General features: G+C 46.1%; 1 pseudogene; it reads left to right on the top strand.

Moving 5' to 3' along the window:
- The first annotated feature begins 1,694 nt into the window (after positions 1–1,694).
- On the top strand, positions 1,695–4,130 carry LOC147711719 (uncharacterized; annotated as a pseudogene).
- Positions 4,131–24,804: the final 20,674 nt, after the last annotated feature.

Genomic DNA, 24,804 nt, shown 5'->3' with positions numbered 1-24,804 from the left:
CGAACAGCAGGGGTGAGAGTGGCTGTGCTGTGGTGTCTTCCTCCATTGCTGTGGGTGCCTGCGTTGTGATAGTGTCCTCAGGGACAATGCTGGGTCCTGCTTTGTCTGTGGGCTTCTCCCTCACAGGCGTTGCTGTTGCACTTGCCTCCCCTCCCTGCACTGCACTGCGCGATGACTCTCCTGTGGGAAGACATGGACAATGATCACCTGTGTATTTTCATTGTACATATTCACATCACACAGTTTCCTGAGCTGCAACTGCTTGTGTATGGGAGGTGTGGCATGGTATGCAGTGTACTGTGTTGGCTGCTTTGATGAATGTTCCTGTGACTACGACTACCATGATGCATTGCTGGTGAATACTGATATGTTTCCTGGATTGTGCATGTGTAACCCACATTGGGGAAGGGCCCAGGGAATGGGTGGGGATTCATGTACATGCATCTTACCTTTCTTTCTTGCAGCTCTGGCTGAGCTGTCAGCATCCCCAATCCCGTGTATGCTTTCAGGCTCCATTGTAGATTCCACCATCTGCTCAAGTTTTGTGAGGCTTGGTGCCCGGCTCTTGCCTCCACCTGTGGCTAAAGATTCTTTCATCTGGCTGGCGATCTTCTTTTTGGTGGTGATCCTCAGATCATACCACCTTTTTTTAATGTCTTCTATTTCACGGTGTGTGATCCCAAGGGCACTAACTTTGCTCTGGATGGCCAGCCAGGTGGTTCTTTTGACTGGCTCTGCCACTTGGAGGGACTGTCTCCCAAAAAGCTGGCTGTAATGCTGCACAACCTCCTCCATCAGCATGGGTGTGGCCAACTCCAGGTACTGGGTGTGGTACTTGCCTCGGATTGGTTGATTTTACATTGGCTTTGTTGTGGGGTGTGGTGGGTGTGCCTGATTGGTTGACTGGCTCACATGTCTTCCATTCAAATTTTCCAGATCGGCTTTTACCGATTCGGTAAACACCGATTCGGTAATGTCAGAATCGATATTTACCGAATCGGTATCTCCCATTCATTCCTATGGGCCTGGAGGCCCATTGGGTTGTATGGGTGATACCGATTCGGTAATTACCGATTCGGACAATACCGAATCGGTATTTACCGAGTCACGATTCCGAATGATACCGAATCAGTATTTTTTTACCATTTTTTACCTACATTCGGTTTTCCGATTCATAAATACCGATTTGGTATCAATCGGTATGTATGAACAGGTAAAATGAATTTACCTACATCGGGCCCCTAGTGTGTTCCCTCTGTCTCTCAAAGAAATGCAGAGCCCCCACCACTCTGATTCAGTCCTCCCCCTTACTTGCTTCGAAAACTTCATCATATACCTACCATGCCTCCTCATATGCAGAATTGGCCCTAGGGGTCAGGGACATTGCAATCAATTCTTGCACAACAGGGCACCAAGCTTCCACATTTGTCTGGAAATGGGTGTAATCTCTTCATCTATTTCTAGCAGCTGATTCCTGTATTGTGGCTGCAACTGTATTTTTCACTCCCAGCACAAGTTGGGCAGGAAAATAGACATTAAAGGCCAGGCAGCAGCAATGCATTGCCTTAAGAACCCTCAGCACAAGAGGAGACATAGCACCATGTAAAAATATCCAAGCTACAGAAACATCAACCAAATGACCAAAATATGTCCCTGCCTTGGGGGGAGAGGAATCACCTTCACTGAGTGCTGTGATGCCTTGTGGGGAAAGCCAGAGAGATCTGAAAGCCACAAAGCTGATACACCTGCTTTCGACCAAGACCATAATTATTGGAACATGGAATGTGAGGACCATGTATGAGACGGGCAAGACAGCCTATTTGGAAGCAGAGATGAAAAATACAACCTTGTCTTGCTTGGCATCAGCAAGACCAGATGGACACAGTCTAAACAGAAAAGACTGGCTCCAGGAGGAATGTCGCTGTATTCGGAACACAAGAAAAATGCCCCACAAACTCAGGGAGTAGCACTCAGGCTACAGCCAGCAGTCATCAGAGCACCGATTGGATGGTAAGTCCACGGTCCCAGAATCAACACAGTGACCTTCCATACAAAGCAAGAGGATCAACATGAATGTTATTCAGTGCAATGCGCCTAGAAATGACAGCAAAGAAGAGGAAAAAGAACAGTTTTACAGCAGACACCAGTCCACCCTGGAGAAATGCCTTGAAAGATACATCACCATACTGATGTTGACCTCAATGCCAAGATTGGAAGCAACAACAGTGGGCATGAAGAAGTTATGGGCAACCATGGCCTTGGCGACATAAATGAGAATGGTGAAAAGCTCACAGATCTCTGTGCCCTGAACAGGCTGGTGATAGGCGGTAGTGTATTCCCACATAAAATAATACACAAGGTAATGTGGGAGTCACCATATCATTCAACAGAGAATCAGTTAGACACATATCTGCTTTGCCAAGAAGTGCTGAAGGTCCATGCAGGAAGTGAGAGTGATGAGAGGAGTGGACATGGTGTAAGACCATCAGCTTGTTGTGGCCAGGCTAAGGCTAAAGAAAGCATTGATGGAATGGACAAACCAACACCAGCAATATAAAATAATCCTCCTCAAAGATGCACAGAAACAGAGTGAATACTCAGTACCCTCAGTAACAAGTTTCACGTACTTCAAGAACTAGAGGATGACAGAGACCCGGAAGACAGCCAGTAGGAGAAGATCAAAGAATCAGTGACATCAACCAGCGAGGAGGTTCTGGGTCCCATGAAACACCAGCATAAAGAAGGGATCTACACAGAGACTCTCTGAAAAATCCAAGTAAGAAAGGAAAAGAAAGCTGGGATCAACACCAGTTGAACAAGAACATTAAAACAAAAGCTCAAGGAGAATACACCAAAACCAACAAGGAAGCAAAGAGAAGCTTAAGAGCATATAAGCAAAGATTCATCAAAGGTCTTGCCACAGAAGCCATGGAAACTATATGACATAACAATCAAACTCTCCAGAAGATATAGCAAGCCAGAAAAGCCTGTGAAAGACAAACCTGGCAAGACAAACATGGGTAACGAAGGCCAACAAAGAAGATGGATGGAGCACATTGAAGAACTGCTGAACCAGCCTGCACTGCAATCTCCACCAGACATACAGCAAGCTGGCAAGACCAACCAAGGAAGAAATTCGGCAAGCCATCAAGCACCTGAGAAATGTGAAGGCAACAGGACCTGACAACATTCCTTCAGAGGCACTGAAGGCAGTCTTTGAAACATCAGTAGACATGCTATACCCAATGTTTGGAAGGATCTGGGAAGAGGAAAAGGTGCCTTAAGGCTGGAAGGAGGGATATCTGAACAAGATCCCTATGAAAAATGACCTGAGTAACTACGCAAACTCCAGAGGAATAACTCTTCTATCAAACTCAGGCAAAGTGTACAACAGAGTGATCCTGAACAGAATGAAGGAACAAGTCAAATCTCAGTTACAAGAACAGCAAGCTGGCTTCCACAAAAATAGATCCTGCACAGACCAGGTTGCAACATTACGCATCATTATTGAGCAGTTGATGGAATGGAACTCCCCCATCTATGTCAAATTCAGCAACTATGAGAAGACATTTAACAGCATGGATTGGGAGATCCTTACGAAACTCCTCTGCCACTACAGTGTGCGAGGTAAACTTGTAAGACTTATCAGGAACTCTTCCGAGGGAATGACCTGCAAAATAGTCCATGGAGGACAATCCACATAATCCTTCGAAGTGAGAACCGGAGTTCGCCAGGGTTGTTTGCTCTCACCTTTTCTCTTCCTGCTGGCCATAGACTTGGTCAAGAAGACAACTGCAGCAAGGAAAAGAAATAGGATCCTTTGGACACTTTGGACGCAACTCATTGGCCTGGACTTTGCAGATGACCTGGCCCTACTCTCCCATACCCATCTGCAGATGCAAGAGTAGACCAACAAAGTGGCAGCCACATCTGCACAACTTGGCCTAAACATCCACAGTGGAAAAAACAAGATCCTGAAGGCTAACACGGCCAGCACAACTGCAGTCACTCTTGCAAGCGATGCTCTGGAAGAGGTTGCAGCCATCACCTACCTAGGCAGTGTCATAGACAAGCAACGCAGCACAGACGCCGACGTTAAGGCAAGAATCTGCGAAACAATGGCTGCCTAAATTCATCTAAAGAAGATATGGGGCTCCATGGACCTAATGCTGCAAACCAAGACCAGGCTTTTTGGCACCGATGTAAAATCTGTCCTTTTGTATAATGCAGAAAGTTGGAAGACAACAGTGACTACCATCAACAGCCATCACCTACCTAGGCAGTGTCATAGACAAGCAACGCAGCACAGACGCCGACGTTAAGGCAAGAATCTGCGAAACAATGGCTGCCTAAATTCATCTAAAGAAGATATGGGGCTCCATGGACCTAATGCTGCAAACCAAGACCAGGCTTTTTGGCACCGATGTAAAATCTGTCCTTTTGTATAATGCAGAAAGTTGGAAGACAACAGTGACTACCATCAACAAAGTCCAGACCTTCATCAGCACCTGTCTGAGAAAAATCCTCCAAAACTACTGGCCAAACACCATCAGCAAAAACAACTTATGGCAGCAGACTTTACAACTCTCGGCTGATGAAGAAATCATGATAAGACGCTGGGGCTGATAGGTAACACCACCCGCATCTAACACCACCAGACAAGCCCTCACCTGTAGCCCTGAAGGGAAAAGGAAAAGAGGAAGGACAAGAAACATCTGGGGCAGTATAATTGTAATTGCGCCTTTCCATAGTTTGCGCCGGGTGCACCTTCAAAAAGGTGTGCCGGGCGTAAACAGTGAAAATATGCCCATTTACCATGAATGCGCTGCCCTGGGGGCAGCAGCAAACTCGTGCTGCACTCGGGGTAGCGCATTCCTATAAAAAAACAGAGCAGCGGCTTTACAGCTGCTCCCTGTTTTCACAGTGCAGGTGGAAACCCGCCTGTACTTTTGAAGGGGATTAGAGGTCCCCTTGCAGACGGGTGCAGTTACTAACTGCACCACCCTACAAAGGGATATCCATGGGGTCCATGGAACCCCTTTTCCCACCTCCAGGCGGCTGCCATCAGGGGGCGCACTGTTAGAGCGAACCTTTTAGATGGTACACTCTCAGTGCACCTCCTGAGCGCTTCTTTGCCTCTGTGCCCACGTCGGTAATAAGGCACAGAGGCACATGAGGGAACACCCCCTCAAAAATAGCACTGGCGCTTTATGTGCACCAGCGCAATTGGTATTACAGAAGGCGTCGCACAAGGATCTGCGACCCTCTTCTGTAATACCAAAGTACCCCAGGGGCACGTAAAGTGGGCGCAAACGCTCATTGCACCCCCGGGGCACTTTATATAACACGGCCCCTGGTGTCAAAGCCTCGAGGCTGACTGCAAGGAGATGGGTTACACCTGGAGTCAGATTGAAAAAAAAGCCCAGGACAGAGATGGCTGGAGAGTTCTGGTTGATGGCCTGTACCCCAGGAGGGGTAATAGGTATTAGTAGGTAACTAAGTATGAAACGGAAAACATACTATCTGATCAAAAACATATTTTCTTATTAGCTAACTGATGGCCCCAAACATGCAGGGTGATCACAATGAAAAACAGCTAAAAAAAGGTTACATTTCTGGCTATTCCAGCTGCTGAGCACTCGGTCAGCTTATGATCCATTTGTTGCCAAATTTGGCCCCAAAACCCACTCTCCCCAACACATTTATCTACAGGGTCTAATATGCGTTGGAATGTATTGTCTGAGACCCAGTGACGTGCTTTTGAATTCTTCTGGACATTGAAGCTAAATACAAAGGTCCTCTTTGACATTCCTAGACAGTCTTTGGCGGTGTTTTGCATGAAGACCTGACATGACCCTTGCAATGTTTATTGAAAAATCCTACTCATCAGAATAAATCTCAGGGCAAATTTAAGTTGGCCCACCAAAACCTGCAGCTGATGAAGATTGTCTTTGTTTGCAGCTAAGCCTGCACCAGGGATGGCTTTGCCTTAGATGTGGCAACCTAAATAGCCCTGCTCTAGAATCTATCTCAGTTCGGAGAATGGATAGCGTGCATGGCCAGATTGGCCATACCGGTCATTGGGCATTTCCCCGGGAGGCAGGAAGGGTGGAGGGCCAGTTGTGTTACTGGAGGATATTTTGTAGCAGTGCTGCAGTTTTGAAGGCACCTTCTGCAGAGTACCTTGAAGATCCATTCGTTTTCAGACAACAATTGTCAAGATAACTCTGGTGATTATTGTACCTGCTGGTGAGGAATCAGAGTTTAGTCTAGTGGCAGTTTTGACTCATCTAGGGTAGTGCAGAGGATTCTTATATCTGCGGCCAAGGAAGTGTACCATGCAGATCACAGAGCAGTACTTTATGTGCATAGCGTAGTGGGCTACTGCTTTTGTCACAAAGACCCTTTTGTTTCTATGCAGTTCATAACTTACAATCATAATCTAGCACAGCGAGCTCTGAAGTGCCATCAAAGATATGCATGCAAACTACATGCTGCAGGTTAAAATGTTATGTCCCGCTCCCGAATCTTTCATTGTCCTAATGTTGCCAACATGGATTTGTTTGGGTAGAAATAAATTCCTATTAATAAAGCCAACCCTAACCACTGTGTCGCATTCTGAATCCTGAGCTTGTTCTTCACCAGACCAAGCATTCTTGAGAAATGCCTAATGTTAAGGATGGCATGAATCCTACACGTTGTAGTCTTTTTTGTCTAATGCAAAAATTTCTATACACTAATTTACACATGTATGGTTTATCGTCTCTGTATTTACGCATGATGTAAAGTGCTCCGACACCCTACACTGGTATGAGAGGCACTACAAATCAAATGAAAAGCATGTGAGAGAGGGGCTATGGACAGATGGAAGGCACAGGTTTAGGGTGATAGTGAGGGAATCATTGAAGGGCCCCAACAAAGATTGCCCTGTTCTGGTGTGCTGTAAGGTCATCATTTACAATGCTTAAAAAACGAACACATTGAATGCATAATGAAATATTTGTTGTAGAATGCACCATTTTTGCCCACATTTTCTTGGGGGAGAACCCCACTAAATCCTCTTTCTAGTGGTCAGGCTTGCTCACTGCACTCCAGGGCTGCTTTGTGTTCCCAGTCTGGCCCTGACAGCAAGGCCATGGAGCTCTCAGTCATGTCTACTGCTAATTGAACACATACACTTGAGCCAGATTCTGAAAACCTTGCTAGGGTGGATTACAAGCTTGAGAATCTCGGCCCAAAGAACAAAAAATCACCCATGTAGTGGACAATGTCCTCTGAGACCACCATTCGAGGATTTTCACAGCCAGCAACCGTGTCAAATACAGGCACGTCACAGAGCTCACAAGGACCGATCACTCCATCGTCTACGTCAGCATCTCCAGCCCCCGTACCGCCACACCCTACATGACCAGCACCCCTCACAGGAGGTGGAACAAAATCTCAGTGACCAGTTGGATGGATGCCTTCAACACCTCCAACTCTCTACCCCCACCAACCTCCAACAGTGAATAACTTAAATGTTTGGAACCAATTGCACGAACAGCATTGTTCCCATCCGGAGCAACATCCAGAAAATATCCTCCAAAAAGGTCAGCCGGGACACCCTATCACCACCGCAGAATTTCCTGGTGCCAGGAAACACACCAATGTCAGACTACTACTCAAAAACCCTTCTACTTACAGAAGCAAACTTAAAAACTACTGGACAATCTCCCTGCTCCTAATCCCAGAGAAGGTTCTGGAAAAGATCATCAACAAACAACGCATGACAGACCTGGAGAAGAGCCAGCTCCTCAACACCTCCCAATCCAGCTTCCGGATCAATCACAGCACCAAAACCGTCCTGATTGCAGCCACCAATGACATCTGAACCCCCCTGATCCGAGGAGAAAGAGCACCTTTGATCCTCCTTGACCTCTTTGCAGCCTTCAACACCATATCCCACCACACGATGATTGAAGGACTCCAGTACATCGGTATCCAAGGGGACGTGCTCAGCTGGATCACCTTCTTCCTCACCAGAAGATCCCAGAGGATCCACCTCCCACCTTTCACCTCGGAACCCAAGGAGAACAACTATGGTGTCCCCCGGACCTAACCCCTTAGTGCCATGCTCTTTAACACATATATGATCCCACTAACCAACATAGCCAGATTCCACGGTTTCAACATTTCTTATGTAGACAATACCCAACTCATCCTCTCACTCACCAACGGCCCCTGAACCAACTTCTAAAGATGCATGACAAGCATCACTGACTAGATGAAGAACAACTACCTGCAGCAGCACACAGACAAGACAGAAGTACTAATCTTTGGCAACAACAGCAACAGACTTAAGGATTCCTGGTGGGCATCACACCTATGACCTGCACCCACTCCCTTCAATCATGCCAGAAACCTCAGAATCATCACTGACAACAAGCTCACCAGGTAATCCCAGATCAACACTTTCTCCTACGCCTGCTTCCTCACTCTGCGCATGTTACATAATATCTTCAAGTGGCTACCTTACACACGAGATGCACCATGACATAGGCTCTCATCACCAGTTGACTGGATTACAGCAAAACCCTCTACGTAGGAATTGCTGCACGCCTCCTACAGAGACTTCAGACCATACAGAACGCCGCAGTCAGACTCATCGTCAGCCTTCCTCAACGAACCCACATCACTGCCCGCCTAAGGCAACTCTACTGCCCTCCCCTTACAGAATACATTCCAATCCAAGCAGTTGACCCATGCACACAAGGCTCTACACAACCAAGGACCCATCTACATTAACCAACGCCTGAACATCTACCAACTGTTGAGAAGACTATGTTCCTCCTCTCTCTCATTTGCTTATGCTCGACGCATCTACCGAAGCAGAAGTGGAGGTAGCTCCTTCTCCCACATCACAGCAAAGACCTGGAACCGCCTCCCCACTCAAATACAGAGCATCACTTTACTTCTGGACTTCCGAATGACCCTTAAGACCTGGCTGTCCAAATAAACCTCTGGGACCTGCAAGTGCCTGGGTATCATATCGGGTGATAAGCTGCGCTTTATAAATCCTGATTGATTGGTTAATTTAAAATAAATGTTAATGCTTGCAGGCATGCAGCACTCCATCAGTACGCACAATTGAGCATATTTCTCCTCAAAACTAAAGGTCTGGAAACAGATGTCATGTGGGTGGACTAGCAAAAGGTGGAAAGTGACTTCAAGCTTGACTTCGTCTTCAGGGCCCCTCTGCCCCAGGATTTGGAGATTATTTATGGCCTTGTCAAAAGAAAGTGCATCTCACTCTGCAACTACTTGATCCAAATGATAGTTGGCCAATTGACCTGCTGCGAAAGACACATTGTGAATCAGGTGGTACTTGTCTGATTCTGTCTTTGGCACTATCAATAATGGGAAGCAGACCAGACAAATGTTTGGGGGAGTGGGTGTTGTTGAAAGTGTTACCCTACTGTATGAGAATTTCTTGGAAATATTTCCCTAGCAATTTCTGGGCTCACAGTCATAGACTTCTGTTTTATGGGGTGGTGGGGTAGGCAAGGGGGAAGCATTGGAAGGAACACTTAAACTACCCTTAAAACTGTGATATAGAATCTTAAGGTCACATACATGTAGGTTATATTTTGCAATTATCTAATAGCAAACTTTAGAGATTTGCTATTTGGAAATCGCAAACACCTACGTACTAATGTGTCTTTGGCACATTTAGGGATTCCTAATGGGGTCGCAACTGACCTATCTCATTAATGTTCATTGAGTAGGTCGCAAATCATTAAAAACACAGGGATGGTGGCCTGCTGGGGACAGCAGCCCAACATGTTTGTGTTCACTTTTAAATAAAGCAAAGTTTTTTTTTTTAACTAAGCCAATTTCCCTTAAAGGAAAATGGGATGTGTTTCAAAAACAAAAATGTAAAGTTTTCTTTTAATTTTTTAGAGCAGGCAGTGGTCCGTGGGAACACTGCCTGCTCTAAAAAAAGATTTCACATATCTTTACAAGGGGAATCAACCCATTGGGACCCCTTCCCATTTTTGAATGAGTTACCTTCAAGTTGGTGGTAAAATGCAAATGTTTTGCAACTGCATTTTCAGTCGCGAAACATTCTTACATATCACTGCGTGTCGTTATTAGGAAGGAACACCATTAACAAGCCTCTTCCTAAACCCGAATTGCTAACCCATTTTGCAATTCGGTAATAAGTTACTGAATCATAAAATGGCCATCTGAACATATAAAAAAGCTTTTTTCTGGTCATAAGCAGCCCTATTCTGAGAATCGGCTGTTTGCAACATGAAAAAAGCTGCATACAGGTGGCCCTAGGCATCCTGGCTATTTTTATACCTCGTGAGCATGTGAAGGCAGATGAGAGATGCCATCTCAGAGATAGAGCAAATAGAGCTCTTTTGTGGCAGTGGGCTCCTTTTGGGGCCCGTGCTTTTTTTTTTTTAAAACCTTTATTTATCAAATGCACAATACACAGCATCTGCCTACAACCAGTCGGGCCGGCCGCTATGACACACATTCGAAAAATAGAACACAGTATGTAGCAGGGGTGGCCGCTTCGCAGTCCATTATGGTGCAGTGCATAACACAACAATCAAAAGGATATCAAAGGTTTAATCTTGTAATTTTGTCGTAATGAAAAACAAAAAAGGAAACAAACACATGGTAAATTAATGACAAGGCTCACAGGAGGGGGAGGGAAAAACGGGAATCAATAGAAAAGAATGGAAGCAAATCCACTATGGGAGGGGTTGATGAGGGGAATGTAAAGTAAATTAGTAAAAGGAACGCAATTTATGGGGAGGGGGGAATGGCCTCGGCATAATCAAGCGGAGGGGTACAGATATCACCTCGGTAAGCATTCCATTGCACCCAGATCCTGTTCCACTTCCTAGGGCGACCCCGTGCCTCATACACCGTCTTCTCCCGAAACATGCACCAGTCCATGTTTTCTTTCCAGGCACTGAGCCTAGGCGGTCTATTGGAGCCCCAGAGCTGAGCTATGTCCCTCTTGGTGACTATGTTGCCCGTAGTGATCCAAAAGGTCTGAGCAGCCGTACAGTCCGTAGGCTCCCACACATTGAGCAAACAGCGTTGTGCCTCGGGAAGGAGGGGGACTCCAGTAGCACGTCCCATCACATCATGGACCCTGGACCAAAAGGCGGAGATAACTGGGCATTCCCATAACACATGCAGAAAGGTACCATCCATACCACAGCCACGTCTACACAGTCCGTCCGTCGCAAGCCCCATCCATACCAGACGCGTACCAGTCACATACACACGGTGGAGGATCTTTAATTGGACAAAACGAAGCCGAGCCGGAATAGCCACCTCCTTAGGGGAAGAAATAGCCATTTGCCAGTCCTCGTCATCTAGTTCAAGGCCATCCGCCACCCAGGAGGCACGAAGCTTTTCCAGCAGGTCAGCCCTGTTGTTAATAAGTTTCTTATATATTAAGGAAATCGTACTGTCAGGGACATGGCCATCAAGAATGCGGTCTTCCAGCGGGGATGACTGGGGGACGTCAGTCCCGGGGGGAAAAGCGGAGAATAGGGCATGCCGCACCTGAAGATATCTAAAATATTCCCAGTCATCTAGTTGGTATTCCACCTTCAGGGCCTCAAAGGATTTCACAGTACCTCTGGCCCAGAGATCCTCCACCTTGCTAATTCCGATCATATCCCATCTATCAAACCCTTTCGTCCACCACAGGTTGCCCAATCGTTCAGAATCATACAGCGGGGTCATGCGCGTCAATCTGCGGCCCCAACCTGTAGCCACAGTAGCATCCTTCCAGGCACGCATGGCACATTTCATAGGACCAGTCAGGAGACGAAGTGGTGACTTCGAGTACAAGGCTCTATTAAAGTTGCCGCCTGGCAGAAGGAGTTTATCCAAGGCAAAAGCGGGAGCGGGCTCAGAAGAATATGTCACATGATTGATTGCACTTAAATGTGAGGCCCAGTAGTACCGTTTAATGTTGGGTAGAGCGATACCGCCGTCGTACCAGGGGAGTGTGAGTTTAGATAATGCAATACGGGCACGACCATCCCAAATCAACTGCCTCTGTAGGCTCTCGATTTCACGGAAATAGCGAGCGGGGACCGGGTCGAAAAAATTCTGTAAGGCATAGAGGAACCTGGGGAGCGACATCATTTTAAAAAGTGCCGCTCGTCCCAATGGGGACAAGGGCAGTTCACGGCACCGCCGCACGTCCTGCTTGAGGCGACGGAGGGGGGCGTAGAGGTTCCGATCGTATCGCATCGAGGAATCCATGGAGACAAAGACCCCTAGATACTTGAAACCGTCTTCCGCCACCTGGATAGGAAACCTACGGGGCAGCGGAGGTAGTACCCCCGCTATGACATAAACACATGACTTGGTCCAATTGATAACCAGCCCGGAGTTCTTACCAAAGGAAGTGAGAACGTCAAAGAGCACGTTCAAAGACTTCTGGGGAGAGGTGAAATAGAGAAGGATGTCGTCGGCGCAAAGCGAGACACGATCCTCCAGATCCGGCGCCCACCGGATCCCTTTAATCGAGGGCTCCCACCGAAGCCACGCCGCAAGGGGCTCAAGCGCCAGTGCAAAAAGGAGTGGGGAAAGCGGGCACCCCTGACGGGTGCCACGTCCCAATGGAAATGGATCGGAGCTTCTGCCGTTCACTACGACTTGAGCCAACGGTCGCTCATACAGGAGCCTCACCCACGCAATGAAACTAGGGCCGAAGCCGAACTTGGAAAGGGCCGCCCACAAATATGGCCATTCTATGGTATCAAAAGCCATTGTAGCGTCTAGGGAGGTCACCACTGCAGGCCCAGTAAGAGTTCCGGCTCTCGCGAGAACGCCGTGGAGTCTACGCAGATTAAGGGCTGTTTTTCGATGGGGTATAAAACCGGATTGATCCGGATGGATCAAGTCACAGATAACAGACAACAACCGATTAGCCAGGACTTTGGCAAGAATTTTGGGCTCAGCATTTAGTAATGAGATGGGGCGATAGGAGGTGCAGCGGTCCCGAGGCTTGACATCTTTATGAATGACCACTATAGTAGCCAGGCGCTGTTCAGATGGGAGGACTCCTGCCTCAAAGGCATCCAGAAACATGGTCCGCAGGTGGGTGGCCATTTTGTCCGGTCGAAGTTTATAGAGCTCGATAGGCAAACCATTGGGCCCCATTGCTTTACCCGACCGCAGGGATCTAATGGCAAGAGCGATCTCGTCTACCGTAAAAGGGGCTTCCAGGGCTAATCTGTCCTCTGAGACGCAGGGAAGAGCAATATCACGCAGCAGTAAACAAGAGTCAGCCTCATCCCGGTCACTAACCGGGCTGTATACCTTCTGAAAATGGTCCACGAAACAGTCAACAATCTCACCGGGGTCAGATACACTCTCACCAGTCTCGCGGGTAATGACGGGTACAACACGATTCATTCTTTCAGCCTTATCCAGCCATGCAAGGAGCTTGCTAGCCTTGTCACCCACATCATACAAACGGCCCAGCTGATTCACACGCATGACCTTGGCAGCATCAGTCACACAAGCTCTATAGTCTGCCTGCTTCAGTTCCAAGGAGTGTAGGAGCGCAGGCGTATCATCCCCACCCAACTCACTTTCAAGTGCGGTTATTTCGGTTTCAAGGGCAAGTACCGCCTCCCTCCTGACTTTCCTTTCAGCGGCAATAAGAGACAGGGCGGAACCCCATATAACAGTCTTGAAGGCCTCCCAAAGAACCGTAGGGGAAGCTACTGAACCTACATTCTCATCGAAGTAGCAATCAATCGCCTTAACCAAGTCTGAGCAGAGCCAAGGGTTTCGAAAGTGCCAGGGCGGGACAGGGAGAACCCTGCTTCCAAAAATACCTCCCACGGAAACTTCAAGCAATAAGGGGGAATGATCTGATATACCCCTGGGGAGATGTCGAACTTCCCGCACTAAGGATAAGTTAGAAGCCAGCATAAAAAAGTAGTCTATCCTTGAGAGGCTGCCATGGGCACCAGAGTAGAAAGTATATTGAGTCTGTGAGGGGTGTAACGATCGCCAAACATCCACCAGACCAAAAGTTTCCGTCATGTCAGCTAGCCACATCTGGGACAATGGCAGAACTCTAGGGGGCAGACGATCACATTCACCCAACATCACCGAGTTAAAGTCCCCACCCATGATCAGCAGTCCATCAGGGAGCCCCAGGAGAGCCTTGCCGAGGTCAGCATAGGTGGTAGCCTGCAGCCCCAGGGGAACATAAACAGCAACTATTACAATTAGCTTCCCCTCCCATCTCCCTGAGACAGCTGCATAGCGACCCCGATCATCAAGGGTGACATCATCAATTTCAAGGGCCAAGGAGGATTTTACCATTATACCCACCCCTCGGGAGCCGGACGTAAAACCAGCATGAGCGACAAGCCGGTAACCTCGGCGGTCGAGAGCTTTACAGGCATTACCAATCAAATGGGTTTCTTGGAGTAAAACAACATCAGGGGCATGACGTCTTATAAATTGCAACACAATACCACGTTTAATCCTATCCCCCAAACCATTGACGTTCCAAGAAAGAACCATCACATCACCCCCCCCCCCATCCCAAAAAGAGTGTCCCAGCCCGACCCCCTCCCGGAACCTCAAATCAAGGATGTATGCAAGCAGTAGAACACCATGTGTAAAGAGAAACAAAAAACACGCAGCACAACCAAGTCCCCACCACCCACCCCCCAACCATGAACCCGTTACAACGCCCCCCACCCTGCACCCCTGCTGACTAAAGAGCCACCCCAAACTGCAGTGTGCCTGTCGCCCCATCTGATCTACGCAAAGAAACCCCTGAGGAGGAAGGAAGAAACTGCCCCAACCCGCCCCACCTTGGACATAAACAGAAAGCACATGGTAAAGTTACTCTGTAAAGATTACGATCCAAAACCGGACCTCGGGGGCCCAAATTCAGTCCTGCGCCGTTGCGCCTCCGTCCGCGCCTCCGGGGCCTCCGCTCTCGGTGTCGTCCTTCGGCAATGAGCCCAACCAGTCACTGGCACTGTCCGGCTGATCGAAAAAGTAAGCGCGGTCCCTGTATTCGATCCGCAGGCGAGCGGGAAACAGCATCGCATATTTTAGTCCCAAATCCCTCAAGCGGCGCTTCACTCCGAGGAATCCAGAACGTTGCCGTTGCACTTGAGGAGTGAAGTCAGGATAGATCGAGACAGAGTTGTTGTCGAACTTCAACGGGCCGTGCTTGCGAGCGGCCTGAAGAATGGCGTCCCTGTCTCGAAAGTGAAACAGCCTAGCGATGATAGGCCTCGGGGTGCCCCCGGCTTGACTTGTTCACCTGGGAAGCGATAGGCGTGCTCGACCGCAAAGAACTTACTAAGGCCTGCGGGAGCGAGTTTAGCAACAATCAGCTCTTCGACCAGTAAATCGGTCGAGGCAGCGCCACTGTCCTCGGGCACCCCGACTAGGCGGATGTTGTTTCGCCGGGCCCTATTATCGTATTCCTCCATGCGTTTGGTTAGAAGGTCTTGCGATGAACGCAGATTCCCGATCTCCGACTGCGCTTCCGCCATGTCTGTTACCAGGCTGGATGCCTTCAGGTCCAGTGCCTTGACCCTCTCATTCGTCTTGGCTAGATCTGCTCGAATAAGGGTAACATCACCCGCCACCGTGTCTATCTTGGACACGATGGCCTCATATTGCTGGCCCATATCAGCCTTGAGCCCCGCAATGGCGGCCAGTAGGTCTTGAAGGGACACTTCCGAAGGTGTCGCCATATCCGTCTTTGGGTCTACCGAGCCGTGGCTGGCAGCACTGGGGGAACCTCTCGGCTGCGTATAGCGATCGATCACGTTAGACTGGACCGATCCCCCACGAGTGGTGGCCTTCCTGCGCTTCTCCACCTCGGGTTTCATCGCCATATCGAATTCAGCACCTCACTGGGACCTCCCGGGTGCGATAGAATGGCAAAGGCCCTCGAACCCCGAAAGCCTGGTTTTTGCACGAAAAAGACACAGACCACTGAGCCGGCGCTGCAAAGGAAGCGTGCTGCCAGTGAAAGCACCAAACCAGGATTATAGAGCAAGTCTCAGGCAGTCAATACAAGGGTGGACCAGAAACCGAAAGTGAAAGTGGCACATCATCGGCGAAGCAAATGCCAGGCAGCCGTTGTTGTTGCATTACTGCTCGGCCATCCGAGGCAGCAGAGTCACCGGTCCTGTTCGGGGCTAGGCCAGAAAGCTTGAGACGACGTAAAAATGGTCCCCGAAGTCCGATCCCGGCCCAAAAATGTTCAGCAGCATCAGGAAGAGTAACACTTCAAAAGCCCATCAAAGTGACCATGATAGCAGAAGGATAAATCAATAAGGGTGGCGCGGGTCTCTGGAGCCCTCTGCTCACGCGACCATCTTGGATGCCCGCGTTGCTCCTCCCGGGCCCGTGCTTTTTGAAGCACCTGGTTTTAGGCAGTCCTTGAGTGTGCTAAAGGAGCAAAACATTTAACTTTGTAAGCTCCCACCATGGGGCACTTCCTGGAATATTGTAAGTAGGCATTTTCCCATACCCTCCAGCCATGCCTGACAAAATGGATGGTGGGTATTTGGGTGCTAAAGTTCCCATATTAAACACCGGATGAGACAGTTTAATCTCATTCCTATTCCAGTCTGCCTTCAGCATGATTTCTTTCATTTTCCTGAATCTTATATCGTATTTAAGCCAGGTTGACCCCAGAAATTCTGATGTGGTGCTATGAATCAAGGATATTGTAGCTCAATAGCTGAGGTGCTTGGACGTAGAATTGTAAAGCAATTAAAAAATAGTCACCCAGTTCTTGGAGGGCCACTCCATCCACACTTTTATGGCTTTGCCTTCATCTCTTTTCCAAATCTCCCCTTCCTAGGGACTACACAAGCATAACTCAAGTCAAATCCATTGCAGTTTTCCCCATTGTGAGTTCTGGGTCTGAAGTCTGCTAGGACACGCCGAGGGGTGTGGGGCGGGGGGGCAAGAGTAGTAGAGGCAATGCCGAATAGCACTGGGCTCATACAAATGTAGGCTGGGTGCTTGTTGCAGGTGGCTGCCAGACCTGGATTGCCAGAGTACCTGACCCCCAACCCCCATGATGTTGTCCCTGATAACAGTAGCTACCTGCTAGGTGCAGTGAATAGCAGAGTTAAGACCCCTACGACCGAAGATGATGTGGAACAACTCCCTGATCCCAGACTATACAGCTAGTGCTGACTGAGGGTCCTTGGACAGAGTGGACTGCGCTGTTTGGCAGCTGATGCGAGCTCAGGTGTGGCTGATGCAGTGGGATATAGCCTGGGTGTTGAGAACTGTCTCAATATAACTCTGACCCACCACCCAAACCTTGTGGTTAACGATGGATGTGGTTTTATCCTGCCCTGAAAGAGTACGACATGTTATTTGTTCTTCCACCAAGTTACCCTCTGTACTTAGCGCTGACGTCCATGGTGGGGGAAAGGGGGCTTATGCTCAATAACATACCCTCAGATGTTGAGAGAAATACTCTGAGTCAGACTTGTGTACAGCAATGGTCATGAGTTGGTGAGGTGAAGAGAATTTTAGAGAAAGGAACATTAATGTATTACAGGTAGTAAAAAATTCAGGTATTTTCTGTTTTTAAAAAAAAATCTTTTTATTGCAAACATATTCTTACAGATTTACAGAGTACTTAACATCAAATAAAAATTGAACCTTTTAACACCTGAGTCTGTCTACTACACTTCATGTCTTTACACCCTAAGGTACTCTACTCATTCTATGACAGGAATTGGATGAACAGTCACCTGTGGAGGGTCACATATGTTTCCCCGATACTCATTCCATTTTCCCCATATTTGTGTCCACTTCCTAGGACAGCCCTTCGATTCATATACTGTTCGCTCCATCAACATACACCAATCTAGGTCTCTCTTGCATATTGTAATTGTTGGAGCCTCCCATGCACCTCATAGATTAGCAACTTTAAGTTTCGCTATCATCATTCCTACTGTTACCCAGGCCTTTGCTTTACTACTGAGGTCAGTAAGTTCCCAAATATTTAGGATCCATAGTCCTGACTTGTTTTTATCTGTGTTCCCAAGACTTCTCCCATACATCGAATTACTGCAGCCCAATATTGCTGAATGTCTCCAAATTCCCAAATAATATATATGAGTGTACCCTCCCGGCCACACTTTCTACTACATTCGGGGTCTTCTCTATAACCCATTTTTACTAGAGCTGGACACAACAGATATACCCTGTGTACAACCTTTAGCTGCACAAGTCTTAGCCAGGAGGAGATCGCTGCCTCCCGAGGAGACGCCATGGCTTCCAATCAGTCATCTTTCTCCATACCCACAACATCGACTTCCCATTGTTCGTGCAGCCGAAGGAGGGGATCAGTCATATTGTTAATTCATTTCTGATATGTCAAAGAGATAGCCTTTTGGGGCATGTGTCCATCAAAGATTCTATCCTCAAGCGGGGTGGATTCTATCAGTGATGCCCCCTTTGGTATGACTGCTTGCAGCGCATGTCTTACTTTTAAGTCTCTGAAATATTCAGTTTCTGCCAGTTCATATTCCTTCTGCAGCTGCGCAAAGGAAACTACTTCCCCCTTCTTCCACAGGTCCCCCACCTTTGAGATTCTAATCATGTCCCAACGGTCAAAGCCACAGGTCCCCCACCTTTGAGATTCCAATCATGTCCCAACGGTCAAAGTCACAGGTCCCCCACCTTTGAGAATCCAATCATATCCCAACGGTCAAAGTCACAGGTCCCCCACCTTTGAGATTCCAATCATGTCCCAACGGTCAAAGCCCCTGGTGTTTTTCAGTGTACTGACTTTTTCTGTGTCCCATAGCGGGGTCATCCACGTGATTTTCCAAGTAGAAAATTCAGGGTTGATCGAAGAGAATACAATCAGAATTTCAAAGCAAAAAATAAAGGAGTAATAAATAAAAGGCACAATTTGGTCATATAAGTAACAAACCGAATCAGCAACAGAAGACATAATATGATGGTCTAAAGTTTTGAGTCTGTCGTGGAAAGGGGGCAGCAGCAGCGATTAGTGTAGCATTTAGAGCAGCAGCAGTAGGCCGCATGGAAGAAAGAGCTCATGATGGTTGGATTAGACTGTCAGGAGAGGGTATTCCTCTAGGAGAAGGCTCTTAAATAGGGATTTAAAACCCTGAAAAGAGGGGACATGTTTAATGTAAGGTGGGCGGGAAGGCAGTCCAGATTCTGGGAGAGTTATCTGAGAAGGACCTTCAAAGCTTGAACATTTTCCTGAAACCTGGAGTGGAGAGAGATCTGTTTGCTTGCATGCTTTTGCTATTTATAGTGGGCAAGCCTTACTAGCTACAAGTGTTGTACATTAATGGGGGCCCTAGGTGACCATACAAGACTGTGTACATTAATCTGGGGGATTAACACATTTGAAAGGCACAATGTCAATTTAACTAGTTCAGAATTCCATTCAATTTTAAGCATTGTTTCAATTTTAGGCACAGGGAGAATTTCAGTCTAGTACCAGAGCTAGGACTAGAACACAGATTTCTAGTTGTTGTAAGAGCTGGACAGGGATAAACGTAGTAGGGGTGAGAGGAACTCACAAAATTGAAATGTGTAATTCCCTGGCGTTACATAAAAATTCTGCGAGATTTCGTGGATTTCTGCCAGCGGATGGAAAATATGCAGCTTGGGCTGAAATTTAGTGCAGGTAGCAAGAGCAGTGCTGAAAATGAGTGTGGACAGCATCATGCAGCCATTCAAGGTGATTTTGATGCAATAGAAAACCTACTGAAATTGTAGCTCTCTAACTGCAACCGCCAGTATTAGAAAAACAAGCTTGGGTACTCCCATTCTCGCTCTCATTTTCTGAAGTCTCAAGGAGAAAAACTCCGCCACGTGGTGATTGGTGGAATTTGGCCATGACTCTGCATTAAAGAGATTTGTGGAGTGACTATCAGCCTGATTCATCATTGTTAAATCCGGTCGCAAAGGGCCAGATTCTGAGAATCTGGCCCTTTGCGAGCGGTATTTTTGCATTTGGGATTCATCATCCCAAATGCAAAAATCGCTATTTAAGAATTCGCATATTTGCGAGGAATAGCATTTAAGGAATCTCTATTAGAGATTCCTTAAATGCTATTCTTGAAACATTTTTAAATTGCGAATTCGCAAAAATTTCCCGCTATTTACCGCGAGGTCAAACCTCGTGGTAAATAGCGGAAACTTAGAAAAATGCATTTAAATGCATTTTTCTAAGTTTCATGTTACACACACACATGTCCTTGGGACATGTGTGTGTGCAACACCAATGTAGCATACATTTCAGGTGTGCTACAGGGTGTCCTTTGGACACCCCTGCACCCTTTAAATCGCAATTTCAATATGCAAATCGCTAATTGCGATTCGAACATTGAAATGTCTTCCCATTCATTCCTATGGGCCTTTGGGCCCATAGGAATGAATGGGGAGATATTCCTTAATTGCGATTAGCAATTTGCTAATCGCAATTAAGGAATAATTAGAAATCGCAATTTATTTAGCGATTTCTTGGTGAATAGCATTTTGCTATTCCTTAATAGCGATTCCTTAATAATCGCTATTAAGGAATAGCAAATACTCACCTTGATGAATCAGGCTGTAAAATTCTGCAAATTGCGCAGGAGTAATGAAACATTCTGCTCACCCCTAAAACGGGGCTATTTGTAGCTGCAAACATAGGTTTATGGAAATAATTGGTTTAGAGAATTCAGGCCAAGGCTGATAATCCACATTACAGCATTTCCTTCCTCTCCAGCTTTTAAAGCCAAATGCATTTTATAAAGAATGCTTAAAGGGTTGTTGGTGTCTTGGACATATGTTGTTGGTCCAACTGACTGGAGGACTTTCAGAGATGTTTACCACTCTCTATGGTTTTCTAAAATCTGACTGCTATTTCGATCGCTTCGCTGCTAATGCATGTTCTCTAGGTCCCAGAAGATCTTTATTATGTTAGTTCCCAAGGGTTGCATCATGTCCCCATCATCTTCAGCCGCTAACTGGGACTATTCAGAACTTCCATCACAGAAAACAACATAAAAATTCACTGACACACAATTCTGCTTGGACGTCTTCTCCGCTTCAGACATCCAAAGCTACAAACATTGCTTGCACCTCATCCAAACCAGGATCTCTAGCTCCTGTCTGAAACTCAACCCCATCAAAACATGACAATCAACAAGGTAGGCAAGCAAAAACTGACTCAGACTAGGCTCAACAACATAAACTTGGCGGAACTGGAACGCCCAACTATTGCACAATGTCCAGTTAGGCAGCGACCTCACCCTCATGCAATACATCATCAAGAAAACCAAGATGACCCGGTTTCAGCCCTCTCTTTTAAAGAAATTAAAAGCATGTGACTTCAGAACTGCAGTTTGAGACCAGCTGCATCATCTAAAAAGTCATCATAACCATTGCACCCAACAATGTGGCAGGCAACCTTGCCACTCTGCTGGCCAGGATGCCAGCTAAACGGAAACAAAAGAAGTGGGGAAAAAAAGGCATCAGTCCTTCTCCAACTAGACACCCAGGATCTGGAACTAAATCCCTTCACAGGACTGTATCTTTGATCCTCAAAAATACTTCATCGTCTTTCGGCTATGCTCCTTGATTTGATTGATTAGATTTATAAATTTATAGAGCGCACGAGTGCCGAAAGGCGTCTTGGCGCTGAGTTAAATGCAAAAAACGACTGGAGCTACTAGTAACATGGTGTATAACTAAGATGTAAAGAGCCACGTTTTTACGGCCTTCCTGAATATTAACAGCGAGGAGCTATTTTTTTATTGAAAGTGGTAGTTGGTTCCAAGTTTTAGCTGTTTGCAATAGAAAATTGCAAACAGCAGTTTGCAAATACCACATACATTTTCCATTTTATGAAATAGATCTAAGATGGACGTCTTGCATCTAGAATCTCCCTATGGACTGGTCCGCAGCAGGCTTTTGCCCCCAAAATACATTTTGCGCGTGATCCCATCCCTGTTGCATCGGTAGTTTCGCCAACAGAGTATCATTTGTCAAGGACACAGGAATCTGTCCCCTCCCTCAGTCTTGGAACCCTGTTCCCTGCTGTTAAAACCGTGAAAACAACCAGCCTTCTGTGCCCGTCTGCTTCTCATATTGTGACACTACTCATAGTTACACAAGGCAGAATGAAACTTGACTCAGCAGGGTTTTGAATTCTTAAACACTGCTCTCATTGTCAGCGAACATTAACGTCATTCTCACGCGCGTTGAATGTATGGCGATATCTTCTCAGCCCCTGGGAGCTGCAGAAAAATCCAGCCGAATCACCACTTTCGGAGCACGCTGGGTTAGGCTCGCTCTGAGCATGTGCAGTAGGAAGAGGTACAGGCAGTGTAGATGGGGCAGGGGGGCTGCCAAGCGGGATTTTCTGATTGGGAATCCTAGCTCACCACTTACATACAATAGGTCTGATCTGTGGCAAGGTCTAACTTGATTGGGGCTCAGTCTGCTACACTGTTTAATTTGTAACACAGGAGTGCCGGTGCCCAAAGCACTGCTTAAAAGCCAGCAGCTGGTGCTGTTAACTGTCCTCGTGCTCAATACCAAGGCTTCTAGTTCCCAATCCACCTCACGCCTCTTTAATCCACTGCCATATACTCCCTTTCCCTTTTTACCGCCCTGGCAGACTCCTGCTTTCTCACTTGTTTGTGGTTTTATCGCATTCTCTTCCTTATATCTCGTTTGTATGTTTCCCCTCTCTTTCTCTCGGGGAATGTCTCATAAGGAAACATAAGAGCTGGTGAACCCCACCGGTCTAAAAAATGAGTGCCAATGGACCCCACCAGCAGCCACCGGCTCAAATTTAGCACGCTGCTGCACTGTGATAAAGAACAGCGAGAGGATGTCATTTCCTGGAAGTCAACGCCTTAGCGTCGTCTGAGTCAAGAAAAAATGAAAGAGTATCTGTTATGTTTCCTGGTAGGGTGACGCCCTTTTGTTCTAGGTAACGGTCTTTTCATGCTAGTTAAGGACGTGGGGATAGTACACTTCTAGCCAATCAGACTGCTAGTTTGTAATGTCCCTGACCTATAACTTGATTTTATGATGTTGCCTCTTGGCCATGTAGAAGCCAGGCTTGCAATCTACTGAGATGGGATGCTAATAAAATGTTGTTTGCAACTTCTTTTGAAGTAATATGCTGGAATTACAATTTAGCCTGTTTCATCCCAGCCCTGTGCGTTCTGTTGTATACATATGCATTACACATCAGCATTTAAGTAGTTATAACTTAAACTGTAATTTCATTTGTATAGCGCGCCATACCTTACTGTGAGGCATTAAGGCACCTTACATATATACATACATACATATATATATATAAATATATATATATTCCCAATAGAATGTTCGGCATTTCCTAAGGTAACTAGGTCCTAACTATATATACCTACTGACTATCGGCAGTAGGTAATAAGTAATAAATATGTATATATATATATATATTTATATATATATATATATATATATATATACACACACACACACACATATATATGTATATATATGTGTGTATGTATATATATATATATATATATATATATATATATATATATATATATATATATATATTCGCTGAAAAAAACATAGGTTTCACACCAGTTATAGTTAGCTGGACATTTTACTGACATAAAACCATTGAAATTCCCACGTTATAGTTAGTTGGACTCACTATAACTTGCGCGCCTGCAATGCACTGCTGATGATGTCACATATTACTTCACTCATGACATGGTCAGTGACATCACTCATGACATCACTGATGACACCATCCAGTGAATGTGTGTCTTTCTGAAAACTAAATATGTTTTATATATGTATATGTAAAGGTCGATGGAAGAATAAATGTTTAAATAAGTGTCTAAATGGATGTTGTTTTTAAAAAAAATTGATTGGTTAACTGGCTTATTAAGTGTATCTTAGTGAATACATATATTAGCGAATAATGTTTAAATATTTAAATATATGTATCAGTGTTTCACTTTGTGTATAAGTGGCTGCATGGGTTGGTGAGTAGCTACACGTGTGTGTATATGGGTTATTAGATTTTTTTTTAGTATCAGTATGAGTGCCTGTATGGTTTGGTGGGGGTATTACTTAGCACATAGATGCATCAATGACTGACTCACTGTTTGTATGTGTTTTGAAGACAGCATATGTGCAGGACTGTATGGGTGGATGAGTGTGTATATGTGTGTGTTAGTGAGTGAATGACTGTCTCACTAGTGTCTTTATCAGTAACGACATATGTTTCAATCTAGTATATGTGAGTATTGATGTATATAAATGAGTATATGTGAGAGTGAGAGATTGTAAGAGTTCCTGTATAAATAAGTATGTGTTTCTATAAGTGATTGTTTAAGAGAGTAAGTATGTGTAAGTTTCCTTAGAAGTAAGGTGGTAGTGTGTGTATAGTTGTATATGCAAATAAATGGATGTTTAATAGTATATTTGCATGTGTAAGTATGTGTGTGAGTAACTTTTGGATGACTGTCAGTGTGTAACAGGATGTATAGGTGTATCACTACATATGATGAGTGAGTATATGAACGAGTGACTATATAGAACTGTTGGTGAATGAGTGGATGTGTATATAGATGGTAGAATTACTGAATTGGTTGTTGTAACTGGTATGGGTATCTCCATTTTTTTGAAAATGTTAGTTTCTATTTTTGAATATGTGTTTCAAGGGTTACATTACACTGAAAGGAGGTCTATCAGTCTGTCACAAGG

Source organism: Lissotriton vulgaris, chromosome 5 (genome assembly GCF_964263255.1).
Source record: "Lissotriton vulgaris chromosome 5, aLisVul1.2, whole genome shotgun sequence".
NCBI lineage: Eukaryota > Metazoa > Chordata > Amphibia > Caudata > Salamandridae > Lissotriton > Lissotriton vulgaris.
This window is presented reverse-complemented; position numbering and strand designations above follow the sequence as displayed.